General features: G+C 40.8%; 1 pseudogene; it reads right to left on the bottom strand.

Annotated features, from left to right (window-relative positions):
- Positions 1-9161: 9161 nt before the first annotated feature.
- LOC104114722 (sesquiterpene synthase 9-like) lies at positions 9162-11915 on the bottom strand (annotated as a pseudogene).
- Between the last annotated feature and the right edge of the window lie 6330 nt (positions 11916-18245).

Raw genomic sequence — 18245 nt, 5'->3', positions numbered from 1 at the left:
CCAAGTAGAACCTATTTGCCTAGGGGGATCCAACTAAAAGTTCCGGGTAGAAGTACTCTTCGCTCAGGTTTTTTTACGTAGCTTAACCCAGGTTGAACCTTTTCGCCTAGGGGGATCTAGCTCATAGTTCCCGGTAGAAGTACTCTTCACCGAGGCTTATTTTACAATGCTTAACCCAGGTAGAACGTTTTCGCCTAGGGAGATCCATCACATAGTGTCCGGGTAGAAGTACTCTTCGCTTAGGATGTTTTACGTAGCTTAATCCAGGTGGAACATTTTCGCCAAGGGGGATGCAGCTCATAGTTCCGGGTACAAGTACTCTTTGCTCAGGATGTTTTACGTAGCTTAACCCGGGAAGAACGTTTTTGCCTAGTGGGATCCAACTCATAGTTCCGGGTTGAAGTACTCTTCGCCCAGGTTGTTTTACGTATCTTAACCCCAGGTAGATCCTTTTCATCTTGGGGGATCCAGCTCATATTCTTGGTAGAAGTACTCTTCGCTCAGGTTGTTTTACGTAGCTTAACCCAGGTAGAACCTTTTCGCCTAGGGGGATCCAGCTCATATTCATGGTAGAAGTACTCTTCGCTCAGGTTGTTTTACGTAGCTTAACCCAGGTAGAATCTTTTCGCCTAGGGGGATCCAGCTCATAGTTCCGGGTAGAAGTACTCTTCGATAGGCTTATATTTTGAAGCTTACCCCAGGTAGAACCTTTTTGGTTAGGGGAGCCTGCTCATAGTTCCGGGTAGAAGTACTCTTCGCTCAAGAAGTTTTACGTGACTTAACCGAGGTAGAACCTTTTCACCTAGGGCGACCCAGCTTATAGTTCTGGGTAGAGGTACTCTTCGCTCAAGTTATTTTTCGTAGCTTAAGTGAGGTAGAACCTTTTCGCCTAGGGGGATCCAGCTCATTGTTTCCGGGTAGAAGTACTCTTTTCCCTGGCTGTTTTTCGTAGCTTAACCCAAGTAGAACCTTTTCGCCTAGGGGGATCCAACTAAAAGTTCCGGGTAGAAGTACTCTTCGCTCAGGTTTTTTTACGTAGCTTAACCCAGGTTGAACCTCTTCGCCTAGGGGGATCTAGCTCATTGTTCCCGGTAGAAGTACTCTTCACCGAGGCTTATTTTACATTGCTTAACCCAGGTAGAATGTTTTCGCCTAGGGAGATCCATCTCATAGTGTCCGGGTAGAAGTACTCTTCGCTTAGGTTTTTTTACGAAGCTAAACCCAGGTTGAACCTTTTTGCCTCGGGGGATCTAGCTCATAGTTCCCGGTAGAGAACTCTTCACCGAGTCTTATTTTACGTTACTTAATCCAGGTAGAACCTTTTCGCCAGGGGGATCCAGCTCATAGTTTCCGGGTAGAAGTACTCTTCGCCCAGTATTGTTTTTCGTAAGGTTAACCTAGGTAGAACCTTTTCGCCTAAGGGGATCCACCTCATAGTTCCAGGTAGGAGTATTCTTTGCCCAGGCTATTTTTCGTAGCTTAACCCAGGTAGAACATTTTCGCCTAGGGGGATCCAACCCAAAGTTCCGGGTAGAAGTACTCTTTGCTCAGGTTTTTCAATGTAGCTTACCCCAGGTTGAACCTTTTCGCCTAGGGGGATCTAGCTCATAGTTCCCGGTAGAAGTAATCTTCACCCAGGCTTATCTTACGTTGCTTAACCCAGGTAGAACTTTTTCGCCTAAGGGGATCCAACTCATAGTGTCCGGGTAGAAGTACTCTTTGCTCAGGATGTTTTACGTTGCTTAACCCAGGTAGAACATTTTCGCCTAGGGGGATCCAGCTCATAGTTTCGGATAGAAGTACTCTTTGCCCAGGCTGATTTTCGTAGTTTAACCCAGGTAGAACTTTTTCGCCTAGGGGGATCCAACTCAAATTTTCGGGTAAAAGTACTATTCGCTCAGGATGTTTTACGTAGCTTAACCCAAGTAGAACCTTTTTGCCTAGGGGTATCCACCTCATAGTTCCGGGTAGAAGTACTCTTCGCTCAGGTTATTTTTTCGGAGCTTAACCCAGGTAGAACTTTTTCGCCTAAGGGGATCCACCTCATAGTTCCAGGTAGGAGTATTCTTTGCCCAGTCTGTTTTATGTAGCTTAACCCAGGTAGAACCTTTTCACCTAGGGGATCCAGCCCATAGTTTCAGGGTAAAAGTACTCTTCCCCCAGGATGTTTTACGTAGCTTAACCCAGGTAGAACCTTTTCTCCTAGGGGGATCCAGCTCATAGTTTTCGAGTAGAAGTACTATTCGCTTAGTATGATTTACGTAGCTTAACCCAGGTAGAACCTTTTCGCCTAGGGGGGGATCGAGCGTATAGTTCCGCGCAGAAGTACTCTTCGCTCAGGTTGTTTTTCGTTGCTTAAGTCAGGTATAACCTTTTCGCCTAGGGAGATCCAGCTCATAGTTTCCGGGTAGAAGTACTTTTTGCCCAGGATTGTTTTTCGTAAGGTTAACTCAGGTAGAACCTTTTCGCCTAAGGGGATCCAGCTCATAGTTCCAGGTAGAAGTACTCTTTTCCCTGGCTGTTTTTCGTAGCTTAACCCAAGTAGAACCTTTTCGCCTAGGGGGATCCAACTAAAAGTTCCGGGTAGAAGTACTCTTCGCTCAGGTTTTTTTACGTAGCTTAACCCAGGTTGAACCTCTTCGCCTAGGGGGATCTAGCTCATAGTTCCCGGTAGAAGTACTCTTCACCGAGGCTTATTTTACATTGCTTAACCCAGGTAGAACGTTTTCGCCTAGGGAGATCCATCTCATAGTGTCCGGATAGAAGTACTCTTCGCTTAGGTTTTTTTACGTAGCTAAACCCAGGTTGAACCTTTTTGCCTCGGGGGATCTAGCTCATAGTTCCCGGTAGAGAACTCTTCACCGAGTCTTATTTTACGTTACTTAACCCAGGTAGAACCTTTTCGCCAAGGGGGATCCAGCTCATAGTTTCCGGCTAGAAGTACTCTTCGCCCAGGATTATTTTTCGTAAGGTTAACCCAGGTAGAACCTTTTCGCCTAAGGGGATCCACCTCATAGTTCCAGGTAGGAGTATTCTTTGCCCAGGCTGTTTTTCGTAGCTTAACCCAGGTAGAACATTTTCGCCTAGGGGGATCCAACCCAAAGTTCCGGGTAGAAGTACTCTTTGCTCAGGTTTTTCAATGTAGCTTACCCCAGGTTGAACCTTTTCGCCTAGGGGGATCTAGCTCATAGTTCCCGGTAGAAGTAATCTTCACCCAGGCTTATTTTACGTTGCTTAACCCAGGTAGAACTTTTTCGCCTAAGGGGATCCAGCTCATAGTGTCCGGGTAGAAGTACTCTTTGCTCAGGATGTTTTACGTTGCTTAACCCAGGTAGAACATTTTCGCCTAGGGGGATCCAGCTCATAGTTTCGGATAGAAGTACTCTTTGCCCAGGCTGATTTTCGTAGTTTAACCCAGGTAGAACTTTTTTGCCTAGGGGGATCCAACTCAAATTTTCGGGTAAAAGTACTATTCGCTCAGGATGTTTTACGTAGCTTAACCCAAGTAGAACCTTTTTGCCTAGGGGTATCCACCTCATAGTTCCGGGTAGAAGTACTCTTCGCTCAGGTTGTTTTTTCGGAGCTTAACCCAGGTAGAACTTTTTCGCCTAAGGGGATCCACCTCATAGTTCCAGGTAGGAGTATTCTTTGCCCAGTCTGTTTTATGCAGCTTAACCCAGGTAGAACCTTTTCACCTAGGGGATCCAGCCCATAGTTTCGGGGTAAAAGTACTCTTCCCCCAGGATGTTTTACGTAGCTTAACCTAGGTAGAACCTTTTCTCCTAGGGGGATCCAGCTCATAGTTTTCGAGTAGAAGTACTATTCGCTTAGTATGATTTACGTAGCTTAACCTAGGTAGAACCTTTTCGCCTAGGGGGGATCGAGCTTATAGTTTCGCGTACAAGTACTCTTCGCTCAGGTTGTTTTTCGTTGCTTAAGTTAGGTATAACCTTTTTGCCTAGGGAGATCCAGCTCATAGTTTCCGGGTAGAAGTACTTTTTGCCCAGGATTGTTTTTCGTAAGGTTAACCCAGGTAGAACCTTTTCGCCTAAGGGGATCCATCTCATAGTTCCAGGTAGAAGTACCCTTTTCCCTGGCTGTTTTTCGTAGCTTAACCCAAGTAGAACCTATTCGCCTAGGGGGATCCAACTAAAAGTTCCGGGTAGAAGTACTCTTCGCTCAGGTGTTTTTACGTAGCTTAACCCAGGTTGAACCTTTTCGCCTAGGGGGATCTAGCTCATAGTTCCCGGTAGAAGTACTCTTCACCGAGGCTTATTTTACAATGCTTAACCCAGGTAGAACGTTTTCGCCTAGGGAGATCCATCACATAGTGTCCGGGTAGAAGTACTCTTCGCTTAGGATGTTTTACGTAGCTTAATCCAGGTGGAACATTTTTGCCAAGGGGGATGCAGCTCATAGTTCCGGGTACAAGTACTCTTTGCTCAGGATGTTTTACGTAGCTTAACCTGGGAAGAACGTTTTCGCCTAGTGGGATCCAACTCATAGTTCCGGGTTGAAGTACTCTTCGCCCAGGTTGTTTTACGTATCTTAACCCCAGGTAGATCCTTTTCATCTTGGGGGATCCAGCTCATATTCTTGGTAGAAGTACTCTTCGCTCAGGTTGTTTTACGTAGCTTAACCCAGGTAGAACCTTTTCGCCTAGGGGGATCCAGCTCATATTCATGGTAGAAGTACTCTTCGCTCAGGTTGTTTTACGTAGCTTAACCCAGGTAGAACCTTTTCGCCTAGGGGGATCCAGCTCATAGTTCCGGGTAGAAGTACTCTTCGATAGGCTTGTATTTCGAAGCTTACCCCAGGTAGAACCTTTTTGCTTAGGGGAGCCTGCTCATAGTTCCGGGTAGAAGTACTCTTCGCTCAAGAAGTTTTACGTGACTTAACCGAGGTAGAACCTTTTCACCTAGGGCGACCCAGCTTATAGTTCTGGGTAGAGGTACTCTTCGCTCAAGTTATTTTTCGTAGCTTAAGTGAGGTAGAACCTTTTCGCCTAGGGGGATCCAGCTCATTGTTTCCGGGTAGAAGTACTTCGCCTAGGGGGATCTAGCTCATAGTTCCCGGTAGAAGTACTCTTCACCGAGGTTTATTTTACGTTAATTAACCCAGGTAGAACTTTTTCGCTTTGGGGGATCCAGCTCATAGTGTCCGGGTAGCAGTACTCTTCGCTCAGGATGTTTTACGTAGCTTAACCCAGGTAGAACATTTTCGCCTAGGGGGATGCAGCTCATAGTTCTAGGTAGAAGTACTATTCGCTCAGGATGCTTTACGTAGCTTAACCCGGGTAGAATATTTTTGCCTAGTGGGATCCAACTCATAGTTCCCGGTAGAAGTACTCTTCGCCCAGGTTATTTTACGTATCTTAACCTAGGTAGATCTTTTTCACCAAGGGGGATCTAGCTCATAGTTTCGGGTAGAAGTTTTTTTTGCTCAGGTTGTTTTACGTAGCTTAACCCAGGTAGAACCATTTCGCCTAGGAGATCCAGCTCATAGTTCCGGGTAAAAGCACTCTTCGTTCAGTTTGTTTCTCGTAGCTTAACCCAGGTAGAACCTTTTCGCCTAGGGAGATCCAGCTCATAGTTCCGGGTTGAAGTGCTCTTCGCTCAGGTTGTTTTACGTAGCTTAACCCTGGTAGAACCTTTTCGCCTAGGGGGATCCATCTCATAGTTCCGGGTAAAAGTACTTTTCGCTTAGGTTATTTTATGTAGCTTAACCCAGGTAGAACATTTTCGTCTAGGGTGATCCAACTCATAGTTTCGGGTAGAAGTACTCTTCGCTCAGGTTGTTTTACGTAGCTTAACCCAAATAGAACCTTTTCTCCTAGAGGATCCAGCTCATAGTTCCGGGTAGAAAAACTCTTCGCTCAGGTTGTTTTACGTAGCTTAACCCAGGTAGAACCTTTTCGCCTAGGGGAATTCAGCTTAGAGTTCTGGGTAGAAGTACTTTTCACCTAGGCTTGTTTTTCGAAACTTAACCCAGGTAGAACCTTTTCACCTAGGAGGATCCAGGTCATAGTTTCGGGTAGAAGTACTCTTCACCTAGGCTTATTTTTCGAAGCATAACCCAGGTAGAACCTTTTCTCCTAGGGGGATCCAGCTCATAGTTTCGGGTAGAAGTACTCTCCACCTAGGCTTGTTTTTCGAAGCTTAACCCAGGTAGAACCTTTTTTGCCTCGGGGGATCCAGCTCATAGTTCCGGGTAGATGTACTCTTCGCTCAAGTTTCTTTACGTAGCTTAACCCAGGTAGAACCTTTTCGCCTAGGGGGATCCAGCTCATATTCTTGGTAGAAGTACTCTTCGCTCAGATTCTTTTACGTAGCTTAACCCAGGTAAAACCTTTTCACTTAGGGGGATCTAGCTCATAGTTTTGGGTAGAAGTACTCTTCGCCCAGGCTGTTTTTCATAGCTTAACCCAGGTAGAATCCTTTAGCCTAGGGGGGATCGAGCTCATAGTTCCGGGTAGAAGTACTCTTCACCTAGGATGTTTTTCGTAGCTTAACCCAGGTAGAACCTTTTCTCCAAGAGGGATCCAGCTCATAGTGTCCGGGGAGAAGTACTTTTTGTTGAGGATGTTTTACGAAGCTTAACCCGGGTTGAACCCTTTCGCCTAGGGGGATCCAGCTCATAGTTCCGGATAGAAGTACTCTTCGCCCAGGCTGATTTTCGTAGCTTAACCAGAGTAAAACCTTTTCGCCTAGGGGGATCCAACTCAAATTTCCGGGTAAAAGTACTATTCGCTCAAGATGTTTTACGTAGCTTAACACAAATAGAACCTTTTCCCCTAGGGGTATCCAGCTCATAGTTCTGGGTAGAAGTACTCTTCGCTCAAGTTGTTTTACGTAGCTTAACCTAGGTAGAACCTTTTCGCCTAGGGGGATCCAACTCATATTCTTGGTAGAAGTACTCTTCGCTCAAGTTCTATTACGTTTCTTAACCCAGGTAGAACCTTTTTGCCTAGAGGGATCCAGCCCATAATTCCGGGTAGAAGTACTCTTCACTAGGCTTGTATTTCGAAACTTACCCCAGGTAGAACCTTTTCGCCTAGGGGGATCCAGCTCATAGTTCCGGGTAGAAGTACTCTTCGCTCATGATATTTTACGTGACTTAACCCAGTTAGAACCTTTTTGCCTAGGGGGATCCCGTTTATAGTTTCAGGTAGAAGTATTCTTTGCTCAGGTTATTTTTCGTAACTTAAGTCAGGTAGAACTTTTTCTCCTAGGGGGATCCAACTCATAGTTTCCGGGTAGAAGTATTCTTCGCCCAAGATTGTTTTTCATAAGGTTAACCCAGGTAGAACATTTTCGCCTATGGGGATCCAGCTCATAGTTTCAGGTAGAAGTATTCTTTGCCCAAGCTGCTTTTCGTAGCTTAACCCAGGTAGAACCTTTTCTCCTAGGGGGATCCAACTCAAAGTTAAGGGTAGAAGTACTCTTCGCTCAGTTTTTTTAACGTATCTTAACCCAGGTTGAACCTTTTCGCCTAGAGGTATCTAGCTCATAGGTCCCTGTAGAAGTACTCTTCACCCAGGCTTATTTTACGTAGCTTAGCCCAGGTAGAACCTTTTCGCCTAAGGGGATGCAACTTATAGTGTCCGGGTAGAAGTACTCTTCGCTCAGGATGTTTTACATAGCTTAACCCAGGTAGAACATTTTCGCCTAGGGGGATGCAGCTCATAGTTCCGGGTAGAAGTACTTTTCGCTCAGAATGTTTTACGTAGCTTAACCCGGGTAGAATGTTTTGGCCTAGAGGGATCCAGCTCATAGTTTTCGAGTAGAAGTACTCTTCGCTCAGGATATTTTACGTAGCTTAACCCAGGTAGATCCTTTTCGCCTAGGGGGATCCAGCTCATAGTTGCGGGTAGAAGTACTATTCGCTCACGTTGTTTTACGTAGCTTAACCCAGGTAGAACCGTTTCTCCTAGGGGGATCCAACTCATAGTTCCGGGTAAAAGTACTCTTCGCTCAGGTTGTTTCTCGTAGCTTAACCCAGGTAGAACATTTTCACCTAGGGGGATCCAGCTCATAGTTCCGGGTTGAAGTACTCCTCGCTCAGGTTATTTTATGTAGCTTAACACGGGTAGAACCTTTTCGCCTAGGGGGATCCATCTCATAGTTCCGGGTAGAAGTACTCTTCGCTCAGGTTGGTTTATGTAGCTTAACTTTGGTAGAACCTTTTCGCCTAGGATGATCCAGCTCATAGTTCCGGGTAGAAGTACTCTTCGCTCAGGTTGTTTTACGTAGCTTAACCCAGGTAGAACCTTTTCGCCTGGGGGGATCCAGCTCATAGTTCCAGGTAGAAAAACTCTTCGCTCAGGTTGTTTTACGTAGCTTAACCCAGGTAGAACCTTTTCGCCTAAGGTGATCCAGCTTATAGTTCTAGGTAGAAGTACTCTTCACCTAGGCTTGTTTTTCGAAGCTTAACCCAGGTAGAACTTTTTCGCATAGGGGGATCCAGCTCATAGTTTCGGGTAGAAATACTCTTCACGTAAGCTTATTTTTTGAAGCATAACCCAGGTAGAACCTTTTCGCCTAGGAGGATCTAGCTCATAGTTTCGGGTAGAAGTACTCTCCACCTAGGCTTGTTTTTAGTAGCTTAACCCAGGTAGAACCTTTTCACCTAGGGGGATCCAGCTCATAGTTCCGGGTTGAAGTACTCTTCGCTCAGGTTGTTTTACGTTGCTTAACCCAGGTAGAACCTTTTCTCCTAGGGTGATCCAGCTTATAGTTTCGGGTAGAAGTACTCTTCGCTGAGGTTATTTTACGTAGCTTAACACAGGTAGAACTTTTTCACCTAGGGGGATCCAACTCATTGTTCGGGGTAGAAGTACTCTTCGCTCAGGTTGTTTTACGTAACTTTACCCGGGTAGAACCTTTTCGCCTAGGGGGATCCAGCTCATAGTTCCGAGTAGAAGTACTCTTTACCTAGGCTTGTTTTTCGAAGCTTAACCCAGGTAGATCCTTTTCGCCTAGGGAGATCCAGCTCATAGTTCTGGGTAGAAGTACTCTTCGCCCAGGCTATTTTTCATGGCCTTAACCCAGGTATAATCCTTTCGCTTAGGGGGATCCAGCTCATAGTTCCGGGTAGAAATACTCTTCACCTCTCATCAATAAGAGAATGCAAAAGATAAATGAAGTAGTATATATATAGTTTTACCTCTGTATTGCATTGGTGAAAAGCACAAGTTCGTCATAGATTGCATAAGCATCAAATGTATCATCATTGGTGGAAATCATTTTGAATACTTTTATTAGCGTTTTTCTCGCACGACTATATCGAGGCTCAAAATACACTCCCAACATCCACAAGTAACTCTCCACTATTTTGTCTCTTACATATGGCAATCTGTTTGCAAGATCCAAATCTTTCCACCAACTAGAATATCACAAGAGCATTACAAGTTACATTTTATCTCATTTAAGCGAAATAAATATATTCTGGGAGTCCTTTTGTTAATAGGCTCCCCATTTTTTGAAGAATGGTCTGGTACACCATTCTTGTATTGTATTCTGTTGTAACTTTGAGACATGATATATACAGCACCTACCCTGCAGATATATGTACGTATGCATGTATGGATGGATGGATACAACACTAACAATGGTGTACCTCGTAAGCTCGCTAAGCTCTCTTTGATGAAGCTTTTGCAACATGTTAAAATCCAATTTGGCAAATTTCAAAAGCAAATCATCATGCGCTTCAATGTTCTCGTAAATGTAAATGTATTTCCTTGCTACCACCCTTGGTACAGTTTTGCGAATAGGGTGGCTTAAGGCTTCAGTAACTTGAACCTTAAGCGAGTTATTGCTCAATTTTGTGACAATGGACTCGAGATGATTGATGGTAAAGTTGAGAGCTTCTTCAAGAATATCTTCCCCGTGCACTCTCAGATGTGCTGCTTCATACAAATTTAATAATGCTTGGACATCAATAGTAGGGGTTTCCTTGAATTCTCCCTCATGGTTAGTGAATTGCTCGAACACATCTGATTAAAATCATATTTATATTTTAACAGAAACTAGATTAGTTAAAAATTTTAAAAAAATAGTTATATCAAGTTAGTTATATATATACACAAATACTAAACTTCACTCGGAACGAGTTTGCCTATAAGTAAATAGATCAACAATTCCTACCATGTCCAGTTTTTTAGAATGGTATATCATTGAAAATAAAGTTATGGTTTTCCTAGTTAAAGAAATATCAACAGTTAGCGCCCAAAGACTAGGTCAGGTGAAAATTTATATGATTGGACAATGCGGACTTCTCTATCAAGTTTAACCTTTAATAATGGTAACAAGGAACAACAAAAGTCGTTCTCAAGCATCTGTGAAAATTTTAAATTCTTCAATAGTTATTTATTGTTAAGCTATAAAAAGTAAGAGTAATAATTACTGAGAGGAGCAGTGGTGAAAGACAGCTACAGGGAGAAGAACAGGGTAGCTGATCTACCGGCAAAGCAAGGAGCAAAAAACTAACTTTTTGGAAGAACAACCATGCCAGCAGTTTCTCCGGTGTTTGCAAATAAAGTTTTTTGGGCAGACATCCTAGCTAGGAACAGGGGCGGCTCAACATATCTCGGATCCTAAGGCGAAATCATATTTGGAGGCCCTTAATCCCAGTATAATTCCACTAGTAGGGTCTTGGGAGGGTAGTTTGTACGCAGACCTTACCCCTACCCTGGAGTAGAGAAGTTGTTTCCGATAGACCCTCGGCTCCCTCCTTCCAAGAACTCCCCAACTTGCTCTTGGGGTGACTCGAACTCACAACCTCTTGGTTGGAAGTGGAGGATGCTCGCTACTAGAGCAACCCACTCTTGTCAAATATACTAATTAATGAGGGAAAAAAATTATCATAATTTATAAATTTATTGTATAAAATAACCTCAATCAAGTAACAAAAAATATACTGTAATATTTTTTTTATTTTAATTATTTATATAAATTATATAATATATAATAGTAACAATAATAATAAAAATTTAAAATAAATTTGGGGGCCTAAGGCAATTGCCTCACTGCCCAAAGCCTTAGAGCCGCGCCGGGCTAGGAACTGTTTTTTCAAGAAACATTTTGGAATGTAATAATAACACTATGGAACAAAACTTAGGGGATACTATATACCCCTCTGATGATGTACCTATTTTACATTAGTTGCTAATATAATCATCCCTTAAACCAAAAAATAAAATAAAATGAAAGCTACTATGTACGGGTGAAATTATGAAATATAATAATGAAATAACGACGAAAAAGAAAATAGTGAAGCGATAGGGCAGAAATAAGTTACTTGAAGACATGTAATGGCCTTGTTGTCTCACAAGTCGAAAGCAAAGAGCAACAACGTAAAGGTTGTCATCAATATTATTGTCATTCTGCAGTTGGGACGCATCAAAGATGTTTTGAATAGATGTTTCGATCTCATTATGAAAATGATATGCTACTCTCAATCGTTGGATTGTGTCAATCAGGACAAGTTTTTGGGTACTATTAATGTCACGAGTTTCTACCAACATCTTCCTGACTTTTTATTTTAACTCTTCAAGTTCAAGTTTTTCTTGGGTAGTAATTTCCTGCAAGAGAAAAAATAGTAGTATTAGTTTTGAGACGGTGACTATATATTGTATAACATGATGATCTCTATTAAGAGATTTCAAAAGTATTTTAATTAATAGAGTAATAATTATAAATGTGATTAATGTAGGGGTAATGTGCAATTCTTGTGTACTTACTGTTTGATGAGAAGTGTAAGAGAGGAAATGGTGTCCCCAAACGGTTGAATGAAAATCTGCCAAAGGACGTGAGCTATTTGTGAGCTATTAGTTAGTCGGTTATAGTTGTGAGCTCAGTAGTTAAGTAATTTATTAAGTTAGTACATAATTGAATTGTATATAAAGTTGTAATCATTCATTTACAAAGAAGAATTCATTTTTTCTCTCCTGCAATTTCTCCCTTCTCTCTCGAGTTCATCCCTTCATTCTCAAACCTAATCACAAAGTGCTTGGATGAATCTGGAAATTGAGCTCAGATTCACCAAGCTCACATGGTATCAAAGTAATGAAGAGTTGTAATTCCGCAAATTTTGTTCAATTTGGCTGAAATTTCATCATGTTCTTCCTCGCGAAGCTGTGACTAACGATCAACAATGGCGGCCGAAAAAATCGATCACACACATCCTTTGTTTGTTCATCCCTCAGACACTCCTAGTTCGATTATGATTCTTGTAAAGCTCGCAGGTTCAGAAAATTAAGGACTGGGGAGTCGTTCAATGCGAATTATTTTGCAAGCTAAGAGGAAGCTAGGGTTTGTGCTTGGGACGTGCAAAAAGTATTTGTTCCAAACTGAATTGCATGAGGACTGGGAAACATGTAATGCAATCGTGCTTTCCTGGATCATGAACATTGTCTCTCCGGATCTACTTAGCGGCATTGTCTACGCATCTAATGCATATTTGGTATGGGAGGATTTGAGAGAGAGATTCGACAAAGTGAATCGTGTGAGGATATTTCAGTTGCATAGGAAAATTGCTACTATTTTGCAGGGAACAGATTCAGTCTCTGCATATTTCACTAGGTTGAAGGAATTGTGGGCTGAGTACGATGCAATGGTGCTTATTCCTAATTCGAAGGAGTATGTTGAACACCTTCAGCAGCAAAGGCTAATGCAGTTTTTAAGTAGTCTCAATGAGACATATGATCAAGCAAGGCATCAGATCTTAATGAAGACTGTGGAGCCAACATTGAACCAAGCTTATGCATTGATTATAGAGGATGAGAGTCAGAATTCTAGTGCACATCCAGTCTTGCCAAACAGAGGAGATCAAGTTGCTATGCAAACAGGTAGAGGGCAGATGACTGTGCAGAATAACAGGGGACAGTACAAAGGAAAGAAGCCATTTGTGAAATGTGATTACTGCAACAAACCTGGGCACTCTAAGGAAAATTGCTACAAACTAGTTGGTTATCCAACTGATTTCAAAAACAAGAAATCATATGCAGCTAACATGACAACTAGTGGCTTGGAGAGTGACAAATCAGCACATCATGATGAGGGAAGAAGTAGTTGTGATGGATTAAAGGTAGGACCATACTTCACTGAGGATCAATATAGACAGATTTTGAGCATGCTGAACAAGGAGACTCTAGAACATCAGGTTACCATGGCAAGTATTGCAACCTCCTTAATGGCAAGCTTTACTTGTAAAGAATGGATAATTGATTATGGAGCTATGCCTCACATAGCTGGTGAGCTAGATATGTTAAATACTAAGAATAAAGTAAACAAATGTGACAGTGATCAAGTACATTTGACTACAGGAGAGAAGTCTAATATAACACATATTGGAGATATTGTTATGTGTGATGAGTTGAAGCTGGAAGATATTTTGTTTGTACCTGAGTTTAAGTTCAATCTAATCTCAGTGTCCAAACTAACTAGGCAGTTATGTTGTTCGGTGAATTTCTTTTCCGACTTCTGTTTATTTCAGGATCTCTACAATGGCAAGGTGAGGGGGATTGGTAGAGAAAGAGGTGGTATGTACATATTGAAGAAGAAATTGAAAGGAGACTTAGAGAAATTCATCAAAGGGATAAGGAAATTTGCATCAACTACAACCACACGGAGTAATAAAGAAGGTGAAGTCTTATGGCACAAAAGGCTAGGCCATGCTTCAGTTAGTACTATGAAGAACTTGGATCTATTTCATAACAAATCTGTAGATGTAGTAGTGAATAATGAGTGTCAGGTATGCCCACTAGCCAAGCAAAGTAGGCTAGTATTTCCTAGAAGTATGAGTAGAAGTGAGAATCATTTATCTCTTTTGCATATGGATATTTGTGGACCATATAGGTTTCCCATGTATGATAGAAAATATTTTTTCCTAACTATTGTGGATAATAATACAAGGTATACTTGGGTGCATTTACTTCAATTGAAAAGTGATGTTGTTGTGGTGTTGAAGAAATTTCTTGCCATGTTACACACCCAATTTCAGTCCAACGTTAAGGTAGTTAGAACATATAATGGCTCAGAGTTCTTTAATAAACACATGAATGAATTGTTTGATGCCTATGGGATAGTTCATCAAAGCATTTGTGTATACACTCCATAGCAGAATGGAGTATTGGAGAGAAAACACAGGCAAATTCTAGATACAGCTAGGGCATTGAAGTTTCAAGCAAGTGTTCCAACAAAGTTTAGGGTGAATGTATCAAAACAGATGTGTATGTGATAAACAGACTGCCTACTGAGTTGTTGAGTGTGAAAACTCCATATGATCTCCTTCATAACAAGCCACACTCATTGTCTCACCTTAGAGTGTTTGGATGTCTTTGCTATGCCACTAATTTGGTTAAAGAAGACAAAATTTTACCAAGAGCAAAGGCAGTTGTATTCCTTGGCTATGCAGAAACATAAAAAGGCTACAGACTAATGGATTTAAATACTAATTGCTTCTTTCTTTGCAGAGATTTTATTTTCAAGGAGAATATCTTTCCATTTGTCAAGCATTGTTCCACAACTCATAATGCAGAAGGACATACAGCAATTGTAGATCTCATATCAGGCCTGGAACAATTTGACCCTTTACAGAATTTCTATGGCAATATGCATCTGCAGTTAGAAGGAATTGTAAGAAGTGATTTAGAGGAGTCTATTGAGGTTGACAACAATGCAGGGACTGGCACTGCAGAACATGAAGGAAATGGTGATATGCAAAACTCACCAGCAGCAAATGCAGATGATGATGCAAATGCAGATTATAACAATGCACCAACAAGTAGCAGTGCAGTTCCAGAACAACACTTAATGCAGGAAGATGAAGTGAATCCTCCAGCAACTCTTGAACAAGAGTTAACTGAGGTTAGAAAATCAAAAATAACTACAAAGGAACCCATATGGTTGCAGGACTATGTGACCACTACAAAAAGAAGTTCCTCATATCCCCTATCCAACTATCTATCCTATAGCAGGTTGAATAGTTAATGTAGAAGTTTGTTGGCTGAAATCTCAGCATTAACAGAACCAAAAACCTTCAGTGAAGCATCTAAGGACAAAAGGTGGATTGAAGCCATGGAAACTAAAATCAAGGCTTTAGAGGACAACAGAACTTAGGATGTTGTTGATCTTCCAAAAGGAATGAAGGCTATTGATTCAAAATGGGTGTACAAAATAAAATACAAATCAAGTGGTGAGGTAGAAAGGTTCAATGCTAGGTTGGTAGCCAAGGGCTATAGCCAAAGAGAAGGCCTGGACTATAATAAAACCTTTTCACCAGTTACCAAGATGGTAACTGTGAGATCTGTAATTGCTCTTGTTGCTTCTAAAGACTGAATATATCACAAATGGATATATATAATGCATTCTTTCAAGGGGATTTATATGAGGAAGTGTATATGGAACTTTCTCAAGATTTCAGGAGACAAGGGGAGACAAAGATCAGCAGACTATTGAAATTATTATATGGGCTTAAACAAGCCTCATGACAGTGGAACATTAAGCTTAATGAGGCCTTAACAGCTGCAGGTTATGTTCAGAGTCTATATGACTATTCATTATTTACTAAAAGGAAAGGAGATGACTTTGTAGCAGTGTTGATATACGTGGTTGACTTGTTAATCACTAGAAATAATGAGGAGTTTATCAATGAGACTAAAGATGTCCTTCATCAAAAGTTCAAGGTGAAGGATCTTGGTGATCTCAAATACTTTCTGGGAATTGAAGTCATGAGATCCAAACAAGGGATTCTATTGAATCAGAGGAAATAATGCCTTCAACTCATCTCTGATTTGGGATTGAGTGGTGCTAAGCCAGTCTCAAACCCCATAGATTTGGGATTTGTGACAGTAGAAATAGTCTGGTTATTAGGACTGTTTGATGAACTTGGAATGCCTATCAAGCGACCTGTGGAAGTCTATTGTGATAGCAAGGCTGCTCTCCAGATTGCATCCAATCCTATCTTCCACGAACATTTTGTGAGCGACAAGATCAAACAAGGTGTACTCAACACACAGTTTGTGGGGACTAAAGATCAGCTAGCTGATCTTCTCACTAAAGGTCTTGGACAGTCTCAGCATACATTTCTACTAGGCAAGCTTGGAGTGCTTAACATCTTGCACCCTCCAGCTTGAGGGAGAGTGTGAGCTATTAGTTAGTCGGTTATAGTTGTGTGGCCCAGTAGTTAAGTTAGTTCAGAATTGAATTGTATATAAAGTTATAATCATTCATTTACAAAGAAGAATTCATTTTTTCTGTCCTGCAATTCCTCCCTTCTGTCTCGAGTTCATCCCTTCATTCTCAAACCTAATCACAAAGTGCTTGGATGAATCTGGAAATTGAGATCAGATTCACCAAGCTCACACTATCACTATTACTGTAGGAAGAAGGATCCATTGCTTGCCTCAATATTATGCGACGACCAGAGCTGGCCGGAGAAGCATATGAGTGTACTCTGAGATGATCAGAAGTAGTACTGCTTCCCCATATAGTCAATTGAAAAATTATAAAGTGAGGAAAAGCGACCATTAATGCTCGACTCATTAGTCTCGATCTCTCACTTCCAAAGGGTTTTTGTGGTTCCTTTAATTTGCAGTTAACAGTACTCAAAACATATAGTGACAACATGCAGCGAGATGGAGAGCAGGCTCACTGGAGAAGGGACATATATAGACAACTATCCATATTTAATTCTGAAATGCTCCAATTCATATTCTAACTGTGCAAATAAAAAATAATTATAGGGTTCAGAATGAGGGGCGAAGCTATGTGTGCCAAGCGTGTTCAAATTTTGAAAACATAGAATTTGGATATCGACGTTTTATTTCTTTATAATAAAAAATTAAAATTACATAAAAATATAATAAATCATATAGTTAAAAGTTAAAAATATTTTTAAATTACATTGAAAAAGTGCGTACAGTGAGAACACCCATTCTTTTCTTTTTAATAAGTCATATTCATCTATATACTTCCACTTCCTGTGGTGATGCGTAGTTTGACACAGACACCTTCACCATGTAATTATTTAAGCGAAGAGGTCACATAGGAGAGGGGGTAAAAACCTAACCTCCCAAGAAAGATTACAACAAGTAGGATAACAAGAGAAGAAGAAGAAGAGAATGACTGTAGCTCACAAAAGGGTGCCTGATGATATAAGGATTCCAGTAATGGAACAGAAAAAAGGAAAATCCCTTAATTCCGTTGGGGAAAATAAGTATCCTGACATGTTAAATAGTACTCTCACACACTTTCCTTATTAATCCGTTCCAAAAATAATGACACATTTTTATAATTGAAAATAATTCAATTTTCAACTCTTCATTTTACCCATTGTATCTTTGGTGAAAAGTTTTTATAACCACACAAATGTCATGTCCCCACAAACCTTTTACCTCTTAAGCGCTTAAGACCACAAGTTTAAAAAAAAAAAAAAATCTTAAACTCCGTATCGAGTCAAACTATTTTATCTAAATTGAAACGGAGAGTGTAATAATTATCTCATATTATTAGTGGACCCCTTGCTATTTCGTTCTTTTACCATTTCACTTTAATTAATTTTCTTGGTAATTTTTTTTTTGTTATGATTTTTTATATACTTAAAAAGTACTTAACCGGGGAGTATTAAACTAACACGAGGACCTTCCTTTTTCTAACTTTCCTAAATTATATAGGGGCCTCAATTTTAGCGTTTCCAAAAACACGTATTATTGAGGTGAAACGCACACGCAAGTATACGCGATCGTTAAGTAATAAAATAATTAAAAGTCGGATGTTAAACTCACGAGAATTTGTGATTAACTATTAACTAAATTAGACTATCCTAATTATCTAAACAAGGATTAAACCCAAAATTAATGATGCTAAAGTAATTAAACTAAAAAGAAAATAACTAATGAACTTTAAACAGAGGAAGAACATATTTTTATATTATCAATGTGATGAAAACGATCTAGGGTTATGGGTTATCTAACAATTCTATTGTATTCTTCAGTTGAATTGACTAACTAATTTATCTAGTTTATTGGTTAACAAGGTTAATATTGCTCATAAGAATTTGTCGAGTTCTTACTCGCCTATTCAAGCTAACCTAAGGTCTATATGTCTATGGAATTAGAACTAACAAGAACGCATTTATAATTCCTGTAAATCAACCAAGTAAGGCAATTAGGTATATGTCTATCCTAACCGCGAATTCGTTCTCCGATGTCCAGGTTCAAGAACTTCCTTTACTCAATCCTATAT

This window comes from Nicotiana tomentosiformis, chromosome 6 (assembly GCF_000390325.3).
Source record: "Nicotiana tomentosiformis chromosome 6, ASM39032v3, whole genome shotgun sequence".
In the NCBI taxonomy this organism is placed as follows: domain Eukaryota; kingdom Viridiplantae; phylum Streptophyta; class Magnoliopsida; order Solanales; family Solanaceae; genus Nicotiana; species Nicotiana tomentosiformis.
Note: the sequence above shows the minus strand (reverse complement) of the source record. Positions and strands in the feature narration are given on the sequence as shown.